The 16,012-nt window shown below is 47.1% G+C and overlaps 2 long non-coding RNA genes across 2 annotated transcripts; both read left to right on the top strand.

The window, feature by feature from the left end:
• The first annotated feature begins 2,677 nt into the window (after positions 1–2,677).
• Positions 2,678–6,350, top strand: LOC123453535. Its single transcript, XR_006632882.1, has 3 exons — positions 2,678–2,927; positions 3,529–3,596; positions 6,185–6,350. It is a non-coding gene; the product is annotated as an uncharacterized LOC123453535 (long non-coding RNA).
• Positions 6,351–10,294: 3,944 nt separating this feature from the next.
• Positions 10,295–16,010, top strand: LOC123453759. The gene is made up of 3 exons (XR_006632955.1): positions 10,295–10,320; positions 15,569–15,683; positions 15,943–16,010. It is a non-coding gene; the product is annotated as an uncharacterized LOC123453759 (long non-coding RNA).
• Positions 16,011–16,012: the final 2 nt, after the last annotated feature.

The following is a 16,012-nucleotide window of genomic DNA, read 5'->3' as shown; positions in this document are numbered from 1 at the left end:
GAACATGCAGTGTTTGATTTTATGAGGCCAAGTTACCACTTTAGGTATGTTTTCCACTTATATCCAAGTTCCAATGTATCTCAGGAGGTTATTTTCTTGACAGTTGAATAGAATTTCATTTGTATATATGCCCGATATTTTTATGACCTCCTCATCAGTTATTGGATATCTATGTTGATTGCATTCATTAGTTTGGGTGAAAGTGGACAGGAGACCATGAGATGGAAGCAGAGATGTTGAGCAAAGGTGTCAGAAGTCCATGAGGATATTAGGGGAAGGGAGGCCAGGTGGAGGGGACATAGTTCTGGAGGTGGCTGTGCATAGAATAGGGTTGAAGGAAACAGAAATAGACTGTGTGTAACAAACACCACATATAAATCTATTTCTTTGTTTTGTGATAAAAATAAGAAACCTTCCTGGGTGGGATGGTGGCGTACACCTGTCATGCAGCGCATCCAAGGCAGAGGTAGGATGATCTCCATTTCTCAGAGGCCACACTGAGACTGCGTAGTGATTTCCAGTCAGCCTTGTGAGAGAGAGACCCTCTGTCAAAAAACCCACGGTTAATCAAATAAAAATTAAGAGGCCTTGATTTATTATGTCTGGGCATGTTTCATCAGGGAAGGAGAGTTTGACTTAAGTCATGTAGTTAAAATCATTAGACATGTCAGACATAATTCTGTCACTCTTTGTGTTTTTTCTAATCAGTAGCAGTGATAGAAAAGCTTCTTTAAAACGAGAGCTTTAAACACTTTAATAGGTGTGTGCATTCTTCAGAGAGAGGGAGGATGTCATTAGTGTATGATAGAGAAGTAAACTATTCACAGTGTATCAGAGAGCACAATTTGGAATTCTAATATTCACCATTGAGTATTCTTTTCCCTCTAAATGTTGAAGTGATGAAAGCTACCTGTTTTCAACATGCTATAGTAATAAATAGATGTTTTGTATACTCAAAGTAGGATTTTAAATTTAAGTAAATTTAGATTGTTTTATTTTTCAAAAGTATTTTCCTGACAGTCATAATAAGTGGCAAATGAGTGATACTGTGAGTGGTAATGTCAGTGTGCTGTTACATCACTGAATACTGCCGGAATACAAAGGTTATTTTCATGACACATTGTTAGAATCATGTTATAAAGACAAACTCATAGGATGAAATTCTGGGTCTCCCTCTAACCAGTTTGTATCCTTAGACAATTTACATGGCGTTTTCTTCCCTATATCTTTCTCCATGATAAATCTACATGTTAGTTATGTCACAAAAGTATTGTGAGGTATCAAGGCAGAACAACACATGTATACAGCTTACAGTAAATAAATAGTAAATATTGCATGGGGGTGCTGAGAACAATAACCCCTATAATTGTTTGAAAACGCTTCATGCTGTCCTGTCAAGACTCAAATCATACTTTAGTATAGGGATTTAGTGCCTGTGACTTTGGGTTTTTTTTTTTTTTTTCTTTTTTGCATTTTTGAAGTACGGTTTCACATAGCTCAGGCTGAGCTGGAATTAACTAGGTAGTGTCAGGGTGGCCTCGAACTCATGGCGGTTCTCCTACTTACCTCTGCCTCCCAAGTCCTGAGATGAAAGGCATGTGGCACCACTCCCAGCTTGCTTCTATTTTTAATAAGAACAACAATATTGGGCTGGAGAGATGGCTTAGCAGTTAAGCGCTTGCCTGTGAAGCCTAAGGACCCCGGTTCGTGGCTCAGTTCTCCAGGTCCCACGTTAGCAAGATGGACAAGGGGGCGCTCGCGTCTGGAGATCGTTTGCAGAGGCTGGAAGCCCTGGCGCGCCCATCTTCTCTCTCTCTCCCTCTATCTGTCTTTCTCTCTGTGTCTGTCGTTCTCAAATAAATAAATAAAAATTAAAAAATAAGATTACTTTAAAAAAAAAGAAAGGAACAACAATATAGTATATTTGTAGTAGATCTAAAGGTACAAGAGTTATCTTTCTTTGGCTTTGGCCCTCAGAAAGTTTGATGTAAATTTGTTTCTTGGTTTTGATAGTACTGTGATCTGCCTACTAAGTTTCATTTCAATCCCCAGATAAAGAATGATTGGACCTTTAGTACCATATAACAGTTAGGAATTTGTGACGTAGATTTCAACCTCATGTTGTTACCTAAAAAAGCATATACTACACTTGGAAGGCAGAGGTAGGAAGGATTGCTTAGAGTTTGAGGCCTCTCTGAGACGATATAGCGAGTTTCAGGTCAGCCTGGACTAGCATGAGGCCCTATCTCGAAAAACAACAACAACAAAATCACTGTATGTGATTTGTTAACTAATTGTCTGAATTTTTTTTTCTGTTTGATTTAAAGGGCTGCCAAGAATACATCTACCGAACTCCACAAGGTATTTCAAGTAATCACTTAAAAGAGTTTTCAGGAGGAACATTGCACACCGCAGAGAACTGTGAGATCTATCATAGAACGCAGACCCACTGAGCACACGAAGAGGGAGGCGCTGCCGCCGCCACGGCTTCCCTCAGCAGCCTCCAGCCCTGCGCAGTCACGCAGAGACCTGCAGCTGCACGGGAGCCCGCTGTCAGGGCTGCCCACCCCCGTGCCCACACAGGGCCGGGCAGAGCTAGGTGGACTCGCATGCCTGGGGCCTGGCAGCTGGAACAGGAGAACATTAGCAAGAAAGCGTTGCACACGTGTTTATTGCTAGGGAACAGTGGGTAACAAGGAGGAGTGATAGCAAGGAGCACAGGTTAGTATGCCAGAGTGCCAGTAGGAGAAATCAGGAAGTAACTCACTTCAAGGGCAGGAGAGAAAAGAGGGTTCGATGGAGTTAGAAGGGAAAAGGTTATACGGTCAGCTACTTCTCAATGTCTGGTGGAGTTCCAGCTCACTGGCACTGAGGAAATGCAGGCTCCCCGTCTCCACCAGCATCATGTTCCATCGCCCAGTGAACAGGTAGGACTGGGAGTCACAGCAGGAGCCGGGGCAGACATGGTCTCTCCTGCAGACCCTGTGCACAGAATCTTTGCAGCACAGGATTTTCATTGCTTCAGAGGGAAAGCATCCCCTTTTGTGCTATCAACTGTGTGTGCTTTCTCAGGATTGTTTTCTCTCTCTGCAGCTTTAAAGGGTAAGGTCTTTCCTGTCTGGTCCAGCTGTGAAGTTTAAGAATTTGACTTGTCATAGGCTCAGCACTTGATTAAAAAAAAGTAACAAATTACAGATATCTGTCAATATAGCTATTAAATGAGCACACACTGTTGCGAAATCTGAGTTATTGAAGATGTTTCTAATCAACACTTTGATGTTGTATCAAACTATAAATTAAAGATATGTGAAAAATGGTCAAGTAGAGAAAAAGAAATACTGGGTTAAATAAAGTCATTTACATGAAGAAACAAAATTTTCCTTTTACCCTGTTACAAAAGTCATTTCTTCTCAAGGTCCCTATACCTGTGCATAAATTTTTAACTTTAGATATCAAACAAAGATTTCTGCGCGTTGCATATATGGTAAAAAATAATTGTTTAAATTTTGAGATTGCATTGTTTTACAGGTGGGCGAGAGAGTTGATAGAAGGAGCAGACGATTTCACTCATTCAGCATAAACAACTTCAGACGCCTGTGAGTTGCAGGTTTTTCTACAGTGGACACAACTTAGACTATGTTGTGGGCTTTCTTTGGCGCATACATTTTAGATAAATTCACAGTAGTCTGTCACAAATAGGGAATTCAGAAATTTTTGGTTCTAAAAATCATTATGGTTTAGCTCTTCAAAGAAGTCTGAGTTATAACTATTGTAACATTTCAACCTCCTTCAACAACTACACTTCCATTTGGTTTTGCAAAGTGGCAGTGGTTGCCCACAATGAGGGTACTCTCGGAAACCCTGCTGTGGATTCTTTTGTTTTGACACCAGATTTAGGACAATCTCAATAGCATGATCTGTATATAAATTACTGGGGTATGTAGAGAGATAATCAGACAGAAGTTCTGTGGTGATGGAGGAAAACTTCTTTTTAGTTTTGATTATTTGAGAGAGAAAGAGGCAGTTAGAGAGACTGAATGGGCGCACCAAGGCCTTCAGTCACTGCATGCAAATTCCAGACGCATGTGCCCTCTTGTGTATCTGGCGAACGTGGGTCCTGGGGAACCAGGGTCCTTAGGCTAAACAGGCAAGCAATTCACTGCTAAGCCGTCTCACCAGCTCAGGACTTCTCTTTTTTGAAGAGCAGCTTGAGTTCACCTCTAGGCTCACTGTCATACTGTCTGTGATCAGCCGGTATCGTGACATCTCATTCCTTTGGCAGAGTTGGAGCTGAGCTTGAGTGTAGACGGATGGAACCAAGGTGGGACTTTAAAGGTTTATCGTAGTGGAAGTGCTGAAAATAACTTGAAACTGTCCTTTAGAAAGGTGTGAAGGAATTGTATGTGTCCAGATAGGTCCCTAAGTAGAACTGGATTCCTAAATGGTAAGATCTCGGAATGGTGTTCCTAGCTACCTCTAAGAAGGGTAGATTGAGTTTCACCGGAGGGTGTAGGGTAGGGACAACCAAGTGGAGGAGAAGTGCCTGAGGAGTGGCTTAGAATTTTTCAGGAGTGAAAGCCAAGAGTTGAGGAAGCCTTGTGGAAGTCAAGTGATTCCCCAGTGAGGCGTTCCTTTCAGTAGGGTGTGCCTTCTCAATTGTTCCTCAAAGATGGAGAGTCGTAAGCAGAGGAGAGTTCAAAGGTGCCAACTAAGCTGGTGAGACCTGTGACATTACTTTGGAGACCAAGATAATCATCCAGTAATCGTCAGTTTGGAGAGGAGTACGGAGCCCAAGGCAGGCAGGATCTCTAGTTGGAGAACTTAGGTGACTTCTGAGCCTTTGATGATTTCACGGGGAAGAATCAGAGCTATGCTGACCAGGTGTCCCGAAGAGTGAATGAGTGTGTGTTAGGATTTCATTTGTGTACATGGTGAAATAATTTGCCTGTCCTGTTTTAGTAAGTGTCCCTTGAAGGGGTGACTGGTCAAAGAAGGTGGTGGCGTGAGATGCCCCTGAGAACTGACAGAGCTGCATAGAGCAGTTTGTAATTCAGCTCTCAGGCTGGCCAGTGGGTGAGGGGAGTAGTGAACTTGTGGAGAGGCTTGCACATGATACTGAAGGACTTAGGGTGTCAGGAGAGGCATTTCTTTCCTCACTGGCAGGAGGAATAGTACTCCCTTGCAAGGGCACCCATGGGCCCATTATGAACTCCTTTCACTATTTAGACTTTTCTGCTCCCTTGTGCTATGATTGGGGATGATTGAGCCATCAACGGCCTCAGTGATAGTGATGTTGTAACCAGCATCCTTTTCTCCTTCCTTTCCCACACTGTTTTTTCTTAGTACTTGTATGGACTGAATTATTTGATGGGTCTTGCAATGGATAATTGTGGCCTTAGGACAGCCTCTCTCTTCCGTACAGTGAAATGAGCACGCTCAATGAGTGAACCCTCGCTTGTTAAGGGTCCTCTTTCCTCTCTTTCCTCCACATTGCTTCATGCTGAGTGCAAGATGTGGAGATATATCCAGAGTCTGCATTAAATACTAAGATTTTGTAAACTTTTCTTATGGCAAGAACTCCTTGAATGACAATAGCCTCTACCTTTGTAGCCAATATGTGAGGGCAAGTTTACTTTGCTATTTATATTGTTTTGTTATTATTGTTTTTTTAGTGAGATAGAGAAAGAGAGGGAGAGAGAGAAAGAGGAGTGAGAGAGAGTTGATATTTTGGGCCTCAGCCACTGCAATTGAACTCCAGATGCTTATGCCACCTAGTGGACCTTGTGCTTGCCTCACCTTTGTGCATCTGGCTAATGTGGGATCTGGAGAGTAGAACATGATACCTTAGGCTTCACAGGCAAGCGCCTTAACCACTTAGCCTTCTTTCCGGCCTGACTCCTGTGAAGTTTGACCCCTTATTCATGGTTCCAGTGTGTGCTATTCACTTAGCATGTGGCTGTTAAATAGCCGAATGAAAAATGGGAAATCACTCACACTTATTCTTGATGAGAATGAATTCTTTGTGAAAGTTGGGCATATTGTGCTTCATTCTGATGTATTGTAGTGGTACATGCATGTTTGCATTCTCATATCTACTCATAATGCTCACACTTCCTAAGTCTTGTGTGCTAGTAATAGTGATATCTTTGAAAACAAGAATATAATTCTCACTTTCTCTTTCTAGTATCTTCTTCAGGTCCTTCGAGGTCCTCTGAAGTCTTTGGTGTTCAATTGAGAACTCAAGTCGTAATCCTCCTCCACGTTTAAGAAGAACAAAATACATCTTTGCATTTTGCAGAAACACTTACTAAGATTAAACATAGTGATCTTTTATGATTACTTTAATTACATTTGTGCTTTGGAAGTCATTATTAGAATTCACTGAGGATGTTTTGTGTGTGCGTGTGTGTTTTTTTTCTTTGTGTGTGTGTGTGTGTGTGCGCGCGCGCGTGTGTGTGAGTGTGTGTGTGTGCGTGTGTGTGGTGCTGGGGCTGAAACCTTGGGTTCGGGCATGGTAGGCAAGTGGTCTACCACTCAGCCGTATCTTCAGCCACACTGAGTTGTCCCCCACCCAGCTGTGCCCTCACCCCGTGTACTGGCCCTCCTCCTTAGGGCCTTGTCATTCTAGTCCAGTGTCTCCCATAAGCTGTATCCTCTGTCCCTCCTCTGAGTTGATGTTTGTCTCTTTGGGTTCATATGAATATGTTGAGATGGTTCTCATGTAGGCCTGGCTGGCCTCAAACTTGCTAGATAATTGAGAATGACTTTAGGCTCCTGATCTCGTGTCTGAGTCCTGCATGCTAAGATCATAGGCCCATCATGTGTGATATGGGCCTATGATGTGAGGAGTTGCTTATCAATGACATGGCAGCAAGGGAGAGAGAAAACACGATATACATTTCGGTGCCTCCTTCCTCACCAAGAACACACATTCAGAAGTTTCCAGTATTTATCACAATGATGTCAACCTCTGGGAACCAAGTTTTCAACATGCAAACATATGAGAGGAATTTCACATTCAAATCATAGTGAACATATTTTCAGAAACATCAACGCTAGCATACATATATGCATAGAAATCCTGGTCTTCCTGCCTCTGTCTTCTGAACGCTGGGCTCACAGGTATATGCCATTATGACCAGCGAAAAATAGACAGATACTAACACAATGGCACTTAAATGCTAATAAGAAGGAACCTGGGGCGCCGAGAGTCAATGATGTTATTTTAAAAATTTTATTTTATTTGACGGGCTGGGGCGATGGCTTAGCGGTTAAGCGCTTGCCTGTGAAGCCTAAGGACACCGGTTCGAGGCTCGGTTCCCCAGGTCCCACGTTAGCCAGATGCACAAGGGGGCGCACGCGTCTGGAGTTCGTTTGCAGAGGCTGGAAGCCCTGGCGCGCCCATTCTCTCTCTCTCTCCCTTTATCTGCCTTTCTCTCTGTGTCTGTCTCTCTCTAATAAAATTTTAAAAAAATTAAAAATTTTTGTTTTATTTGAGAAAGAGAGAGAGAGCAAAGCAGAGAGATAAAGAAAAAAAAAAGGAGAATCTAGGTGTACCAGGGCCTCTGTCTCTGTAAATGAACCTCAGATGCATGTGCCATTCTGTTCATCTGGCTTATGTGTGTAGTGGGGAATCAAACCAAGGTCCATGGGCTTTTGTCGGCAAACACCTTTACTGCTGATCCCTCCTTTGAGCCCCTCCTGGAGGATCTTTTTGAAAATAATTGGTTATGTGCATGTATGTTCAAGTGGGGGGCGGGGCTATGTGTGTTTCATGTATGTGTGGAGGTCATAGAAGCTGTCTGTGGAGGTCAGAGAGTTCCCTGTGCTCCACTTTCTTACTTTTATTAGTGTTTTTGTTGTCAGCCTTCTCAGGCTGACCTGTTATTTACTACATTGTCTCACAGTGGCCTCAAACTCACGATTTAAAGACATGTGCCGGGCTGGAAATGGCTTAGCATTTAAGCGCTTGGCTGTGGAGCCTAAGGACCCCAGTTCGAGGCTCAATTCCCCAGGATCCACGTTAGCCATATGCACAAGAGGGCGCATGCTTCTGGAGTTTGTTTGCAGTGGCTGGAAACCCTGGAATGCCCATTCTCTCTCCTTTTCTCTCTCTGTCTCTCTCTCTCTCTCTCTCTCTCTGTTGCTCTCAAATGAAGAAAAGATGAATTTTAAAAAGTTGTTAAAAACATAGACAAAGACATGTGCCAACCCATACAGATTCAATTTTTTTTTTCAAGGTAGGGTCTCATTGTAACCCAGGCTGACTTGAAGTGTAGTTCCAGGCCAGTCTCAAACTCACAATAAACCTACTGACTCCCGAACGCATTTTAAGAAAATCTATTCTTATTGTCAAATATGAGGGAGAAAACTATCCAGCGAGAAACAGTCCGAAAGAGTGAATGTGTGTACTAGGGCTTCTTTCCACGGCAAATAAACTCCAGAATCATGTGTCACTTGGTGCGTCTGCCTTTATTTTGATATTGATCTTGGGCCATTGGGCTTGCAAGCAAGTGCCTTTAACCACTGAACCATTTCTCCAGTCTGAGTTCGTTCACTCTTAGCCTCAGTAGCATTATCTATGAAATGGACATGATGTTCCATTTCCTTAATCAAGGAAAGTTTTATTACTGTTTTTTTTTTTCTTTTTGTTGTTTTTGATGTAGGGTTTCACTCTAGCCCAGACTGACCTGGAATTCACTATGTAAACTCAATGCGGCCACAGACTCATGGCGATCCTTCTACATCTGCCTCCCAAGTACTGGGATTAAAGGCTTATTACTATTTTTATTCATTTATTTACTTGTAAGCAGAGAGAGGGAATAGAGACAGAATGGGCATGCTAGGGCCTCTAGCCACTGCAAACAAACTCCAGACGCATATTTCCCTTGTGCATCTGGTTTATGTGGGTCCTGGGGTATTGAACCTATGTCCTTTGGCATTGCAGGAAAATGATTTAACCTCTATGCCATCTCTCTTGCGCTTATTATTATTATTATTGTTATTATTATTATTTTTATTATTATTATTATTTCACAGTAGGGTTTTTCTGTAGCCTAGGCTGACCTGGCATTCACTATGTAGTCTCAGGGTGGCCTCGAACTCACGGCAATCCTCCTAACACTGCCTCCTGAGTGCTGGGATAAAAGGGGTGTGCAGTCACACACGGCTATTTAAATAATTTTTTATTTTTATTTTGAGATAGGACCTCACATGTAGACCTGCCTGACCTTGTACTAGCTATGTAGACCCGGCTGGATTTGACTCGGCAGTGATCCTCCTACTTCAGAGCTTCCTGAGTGCTGAGATTACAGATGTGAGCCACTAGGCCTGGCTTTTTTTTTTTTTTTTTTTTTTAAAGTTTGAGACAGGATGTTGCTCTGTAACTTGCAAGGCTACAAAATTGGAATCCCGTGTATTGGGATGACAGGTGTATGCCACCACATCTGCATTTTGTTGTTGTTTTTGAGGTAGGGTGTGAGTGTAGCCCAGGCTGACTGACATTCTGTATGTAGTCTTAGGGTGCCCTTAAAGTCACGGTGATCCTCTACCTCTGCCTCGCAAGTGCTGGGAGTAAAGACATGTGCCAGTATACCTAGGCAAAATCAGTTGTGTTTGTGAAACTTCGGCCTAGCTGGTGCAGCCCCTTACTGAAGCGTGTCATGGCACCAGTCTAGTTTCCGGGTCTTTCAATCATTAGTATTCATATTTCGTTTTTAGAAGGAGGACCTCGCTGCTGCCCAGGCTGGTGTGGAATTCACTGTGTAGTCTCAGGGTGGCCTCGACCTCACAGCAATCCCCCTGCTTCGCCTCCTGAGTGCTGGCACTGCAGGCACAGGCCACCATGCCTGAGGTCCTGAGCGTTGTAGGCAGGCGGGCGGGCAAGGGGCGGTCTGGCACGTGATGGGCAGGGCTGTGGGCAAATGAGGGGTCCCCGGGGTCCCGCGGGCGGAGGGCGGGCGCGGTTGACCTGCACGTGCCCCAGGCGCAGAGTCCAGCTCGTCCTCCTGCGGGAGCGGCTTCGTGGACGGCGACGGCGGTCAGGCGGCCTTGGCCTGGCCGGGCTGCAGCTCGGCCCACGGCGCGGAGCCCGGGTCTGGAGGAGGCCGGGAGCCGCGGGACGGGGCGCTGCGAGGATGCTGCGGCCGCCGGCTGCCCGGGGCTCCGTGCGGCGAGGCCGGCGTCCCCGCACCGCGGGCCGGGAGACCCTGGGCTCGGACCCCCGCCGAGGTGCCGTTAGGGCCCCTCCCTGCCCTGCGGGGTGGCCGCTCCTGGGACGACCCCCGGGAGGAGGAGGAGAAGCCTGGGGACACCGGCCAGGTAAGCCCGCCCGCCCGCCCGGGTCTCCCTGCGGCGAGGCCGGTGGTCCCGCGACCCACCCCGACACTCCCACGGCCCGTCTTGGCGGGACTCCGGCGGTGCACGGTGGGGCAGCGGCGGGGCCGCCCCGGGTCCCTGGGTCTCCGCGGGATGCTGGGCCACGAGCTTCCACTTGGAGGTCGGCTGCGGAGCAAAGTCCTCAGTCCCCCACTGCCGCACCTCCAGACCCGGATCCGAACTGTGCCTGTAGAAACCGTGGGTCTGGGACCGGGGAAATGGGTAGCATCAGGGGACGGTGATTAGGATGCCCACATTCGCTCCCCCTCCTCTCAAAGAGAAAAGTTGCCAGCATGATGGAGCACAGCTTTCATCCCAGGACCTGGGAAGCAGAAGTAGGCCTGCAGTGAATTCGAGGCAAGACTGAGACTACAGAGTGAGTTCTAGGTCAGCCTGGGTAGAGTGAGAGCCTGCCTTGGGAAAAAAAAAAACAATTAAAGAAAAATGAAAAAAAAAAATAGGCTGGAGACATGACTTAGAGGTTAAGCGCTTGCCTGTGAAGCCTATGGACACCAGTTAGAGGCTGGATTCTACAGGACACACTTAATTCAGATGCACTGGGGGCGCACGCGTCTGGAGTTCCTTTGGAGTGGCTGTAGTCCCTGACGCGCTCATATTCTCTCTGTCCTTCCCCCTGTCTCTCTTTTCTCTTTGTGTCTGTGAAATTCGAATAAATAAAGCAGAATTAAAAAAAAAATCTTTAAAACTGGTGTGGTGGCTCACGCCTTTAATACCAGCCCTTTGGAGGCAGAAGTAGGAGGACTGCATGAGTGCCAGGCCACCCTGAGAATAGAATGAACTCCAGATCAGCCTGGGCTAGAGAGAGGGAGACCCTACCTCCAAAAACCAGAAGAAAAAAAAAAAAAAAACCAACATAAAAATAAAAAAAATTTTCTTAAAAACCTCTGACTGATACTGTTGGCCCGTCATGAATCAAGTTTGCCATAGAACCAGGGAGTGTGAAGGGCCTGGGACCTTACTGGGCATCGCAGACCACTTTATAAATGTTGCACAAGTGGGCAGTGCTGACAGAGGTGGACATTGACCTCACCTGAATGGAGGATATACCTGCTGCGACTGACCTGGCTAGTGGACCCACTGCCTATATTCCCTGGGGAGCCCCCTCAACACCCTTTTCTCAGCGTCGCTGTGCAGTGGGGCTTGGCAGGAGCAGTCTCTCAGGATGGATCCGCCCAGGCTGCGCATCTTCTCAGCGCCTCAGAGTCCAGGGCCCCCAAAGCTGCGCTGCGCCTGGTCCTTCTCCTCAGGCAGCAGGGCCAGCTAAGGCCAGGCTCTGCCTTGGTGGGTGTGCGCCCTCTGTGGCCCCCTGCAGGCCCTGCAGCACCTCAGCACTGCTCACTGCTGCCCAGCAGGAGGGGCGGAGGGTGGTGTGGACTCCAGCACAGAACAGGCTTCTCCCAGACCCGGCCCAACAGCTTTATCAGGGTTTTCCCTGAGGTCCACGACCATTACTAGACCTGGTGACAGTGAAAGTGAAGGGAGAGGATCAGGATCCCTCTGGGGGGTGACTGGCCAAGGCCCACAGCACTGCCCACTGCCAGTTCGCTGTCCAGAGTTCTGCCTTCAGTGCTTCCATCTGAAGTCGTGAGTGAATTCCCTAGTTGTACAACAAATAGAGCTGAGCTAGAAAAGAATGAATAGAAGATTCATTCACGGGTGTCAGGGTGCCAGTTAGACTTTTTAAGTATTTTTATTTATTTCTCTACAAGCAGAGATAGACAGATTGAATGGCCTAGCAGGGCCTACAGCCACTGGGAAAGAACTACACATGCGTGCACCCCTTCGCACCTCCCAGCACTGGACAGGCGATGTTCGTCCCCAGGGCTGTCTCCAAGAGCCTGGGGCTGCCTCGCAAGGATGCATCTCTTCACTGGATGTCAGCTAACAAGTTCCTGAGTCAGTGTGAAGCCAGTGCAGATGACTAACTGGTTGTTGGGGTCCCAGTCAACGCTGGCAAATATACCTACCAGGCAGTGAAGTCAGAGCAAGGCAGGCCCACAGGACACACTGGGTTTGGAAGAGGAAAGGAAAGGCAGAGTTGCATCACTTCAAGGGACAGAGGGACTTCTGCAGAGGCCAAGGAAGCCGCTTTGGCAGCCCAGGGGACCCTGTCGAGAGCAGATGAGCTGGCGGGCGCGGTGGCGATCCTGAAGATGCCCCTGAGCTTCGCGATGGGACTGCACCATGCTCACCTGCAGCCTTCGCTCGCCTTCCTGTGGCTCTGTCTTTCTCCTTCCGTGCAGGTTGGTGTTTTTGGGTTTGGTGAACTCATGTACAGGAAACTGGAAAGTCTACAAAACAAAATCAAGCCACCAATAATCTTAAATGCCTGACATCGTAGGTTAAAAAAAAGCTACCCAAGTGCACAGCGGGACCTGCTCCTCACACTGAAACCACTTGGCTTTGTGGGCAGAGCTGGGCAGCAAAGGATCTGCACACTTCACACACACCCCTGGCAGCTCACCTTTGCAGGGCGCCTTGTGCGCAGAGCTGACATGTGTCAGACGGGCTTGCCTCGCACTTGCTTGTGCGTGGCCGACCCTCCATGTCCTCAGTTGAGGCTGCCTGGTCACGTTCAATTGTGACAAAACTTTGTTTCCCTCGTTGCCTGGCAACCAACTGCTCCTACCATTCATTTCGTGAGTCAGGGGTCTTCCTTGAACACAGTACTTACAAAGTGTTGGCCATATTTGGTATTTCTTTAATAGTAATTACCCTGAATGTGGCCGTGAGGCCACGAAAAGCTGTGACTGATGGGGGGAGGGGGCCCGTGAGGCCCTTGACCTCTATCATGAGGAGGGCGTCAGGGTCCCGATGGAGCCCTGAGCCCCAGAGCTCCTGCACCAGCCTGTGCGGGGCTTGCTTCTGCTGGACATTCCTAAAGAGAAAGAGGCACAAAAGGCCAAAATATCTCCAGGCCTACGAGCCTGTAGGGCAGTTCCACCAAGCCGCCAGCGAAGGCTCAGTAGAGACAGTGAGGTGTCTGCTGAGGAGCGGACTATTCAGCGTCAACGACACCGACGTACAGAACAGGTAAAAGGCCCGGAGGGGCCAGGGACTGCCCGGGGGACTGGTCATCCTGGGAGAGTGGTGTCACCTGTGTGGCTGGGTTCCTCTGCACAATGTCGAGGGATGGATGGAGGTTTCCCCAGCGTTTTGGCTGCAAGTACGCACTTCCAGAAATTTGAGAGATTCTGTCTTCTCACTTTGACTGCCAGATGAGCAATCGGGTGACAGCCCTAAATCCAAGGCCCTGCAAAGGAGAAAGGAGCTCATCCTAAGCGGGGACAGTGGGCTGGGTGGGGCCTTAGTCATTCCTTCCTATCCATCCTTTCCATAGAGGTGGACAAGAGTGGAGAAGGAGGACGTGGCTGCTGGCGAAGACCCTCACACAGTCTGTGCTGCCTTGCGGTCATGAGCACATCTCATTGAGTCTTGTGTGATTATCTTTTATTTTGTATGGTAATAAATTTAAAGGAAAAAAGCCCTGCCACTCACACTCGTGAAACATGGCTGTTACAAGTAGCATTTGAATGCCAGAGATGCCAAAATGTGAGATGAAGAGCATCAGAGAATGCCTGGCAGGGTGGCCCTGGCCTGCAATGCCAGCTACTAAAAGGCTGAAGTAATGGATTGCAAGATCAAGGCCGAGATGGACAACAAAGCAGACACTTTCTCACATTTATAATTATGATTATTTAGTGCTGGACAGATGGCTTAGTGCTTAAGGCGCTTGCCTGCAAAGCCTAAGGCCCCATGTTCTACCCTTGAGATCCCACATTAGTCACACAAAGGTGAGGCAAGTGCTAGTTCGCTCACACATGTCCACTAGGTGGCCTAAGTGCCTAGGGTTCAATTTCAGTGGCTGAGGCCTTGGCACAGCAATTCTCTCTCGGTTCCTCTCGCTCACTCTCTTAAAAAATAGAAAAAACCATTTTGGTTATTTGAATACATCAATTCTTATATCTGAAATTTGAGCTATGATTCTATTTCACATAATTGGAATGTTACTTTTCTTCACTGGTTTTTTCAAGGTAGGGTCTTGCTCTAGCCCACGCTGACCTGGAATTCACTATGTAGTTTCAGGGTAGCCTTGAACTCATGACAATTCTCCTACCTTTGCCTCCCAAGTGCTGGGATTAAAGGAATCTACCTCCACACGGGGCTCTGTGATGTCAGTTTTGTTCATAGTAGTGAATGATATTAGGTATCATATCTAACAAACACTGAACAATTAAGCATTTTAAACAAGTCTACAGGCTTTGAGTTGATCTCTTTAGACCATCACCCTAACATTCTTTAAGGTAACTACTATTTCCAGTCCCCATTTTATGGATGAAAAACATGAGTAGACCTCCTAGGGAAGCGAAGATGTACAGCAGGATTCGAATCCAAGCTTCGGTCAGTGTAAAGGCTGCTCTGTGCAGGGACGCGGCCCTGGTAGAGGCGTGTACTGTAAGCCCAGGACCCTGAGTCAGTATGTGGACAGGCTGTGGGGATCTCTCAGTAGCTCAGAGTGTCTCACACAAGCACGAGGGCCTGAGAAGCCTGACGGTGCTCCAGCGTGAGTCCCAGGCATCCACATAGAAGGCTGGGTGTGGGCAGATGGCCTCTAACGCCGGTCTCGTGTGGGGCAGAAACCAAAGAATTGCTGAGGTTCCTGAACACTGCGTGGTCCTGAGCCAAGGAGGCTCAGTGTCCAAGAAAAGTAGCCACGCAAGGCTGGCCAAGGTGGTTCATGCCTTTAATCCCAGCACTCATGAGACAGAGGTAGGAGGATTGCTGTGAGTTCAAGGCCAGCCCAAGACAACATAGTGAATTCCAGGCCAGCTCGGGCTACCGTGAGATCCTACCTCGGGAAGAAAAAATACATTACAGCAAGAAAAGTCAAGAAATGGAGGGGTCCCACGATGAACTCCTCCTGCCTCTACAGGAGGTTGGCACAGGGCTTTGCATCAGATGTACTTTTAACCATCCACCTCCCCCCACACACAAATACACAACACTCACACTCCATACAAGCACCTGCAAGCAAAGAGTAAATAAAAATAAGAAAATTCTAACACCTTCTCTTCTGATGATAACTAAGTGCACCCTACCTGATTTTTATAATGGATGTGTTTTGATGTAGTGTTATATAACTTCCTAAAATGCCCTCTCATTTGCATAGAACTGCTCTGCATTACGCGTGTGCCTATGGCCACAGGGAAGTGGTCCATGTGTTACTCGACTACGAATGCACCATCAGTGTCTTCGATAACGAGCAGTGCACTCCACTTATTAAGGTAGGTAACATGCAGCAACTTCAGTGTGAGAACTTAGTCATTGCAATGCTCGAACATCAAGGAGGGGCGCCCCCCTGTGATCCCTCCCCATGAGAAGCTGGGATGAGAAGCCTGAGCTACATGAGGAGCCCTCATGTCAACTTGGGAACAAAACAAGCTGAGAGGAAAAATGAATGTCTCTCATTTATAGGGAAGTAATTGTGAAGCTAGTGGATTGTTGATCTGGATGTCTTTCAATTGGGGAACTCTTGGTCCACAGGCCAGCCAGCGGGAGTTTCATTTGTGTGTCGATACCCTGCTGACACATGGAGCTGATCCGAACGACGCAG

Source organism: Jaculus jaculus, chromosome 12 (assembly GCF_020740685.1).
Source record: "Jaculus jaculus isolate mJacJac1 chromosome 12, mJacJac1.mat.Y.cur, whole genome shotgun sequence".
Lineage (NCBI taxonomy): Eukaryota > Metazoa > Chordata > Mammalia > Rodentia > Dipodidae > Jaculus > Jaculus jaculus.
Note: the sequence above shows the minus strand (reverse complement) of the source record. Positions and strands in the feature narration are given on the sequence as shown.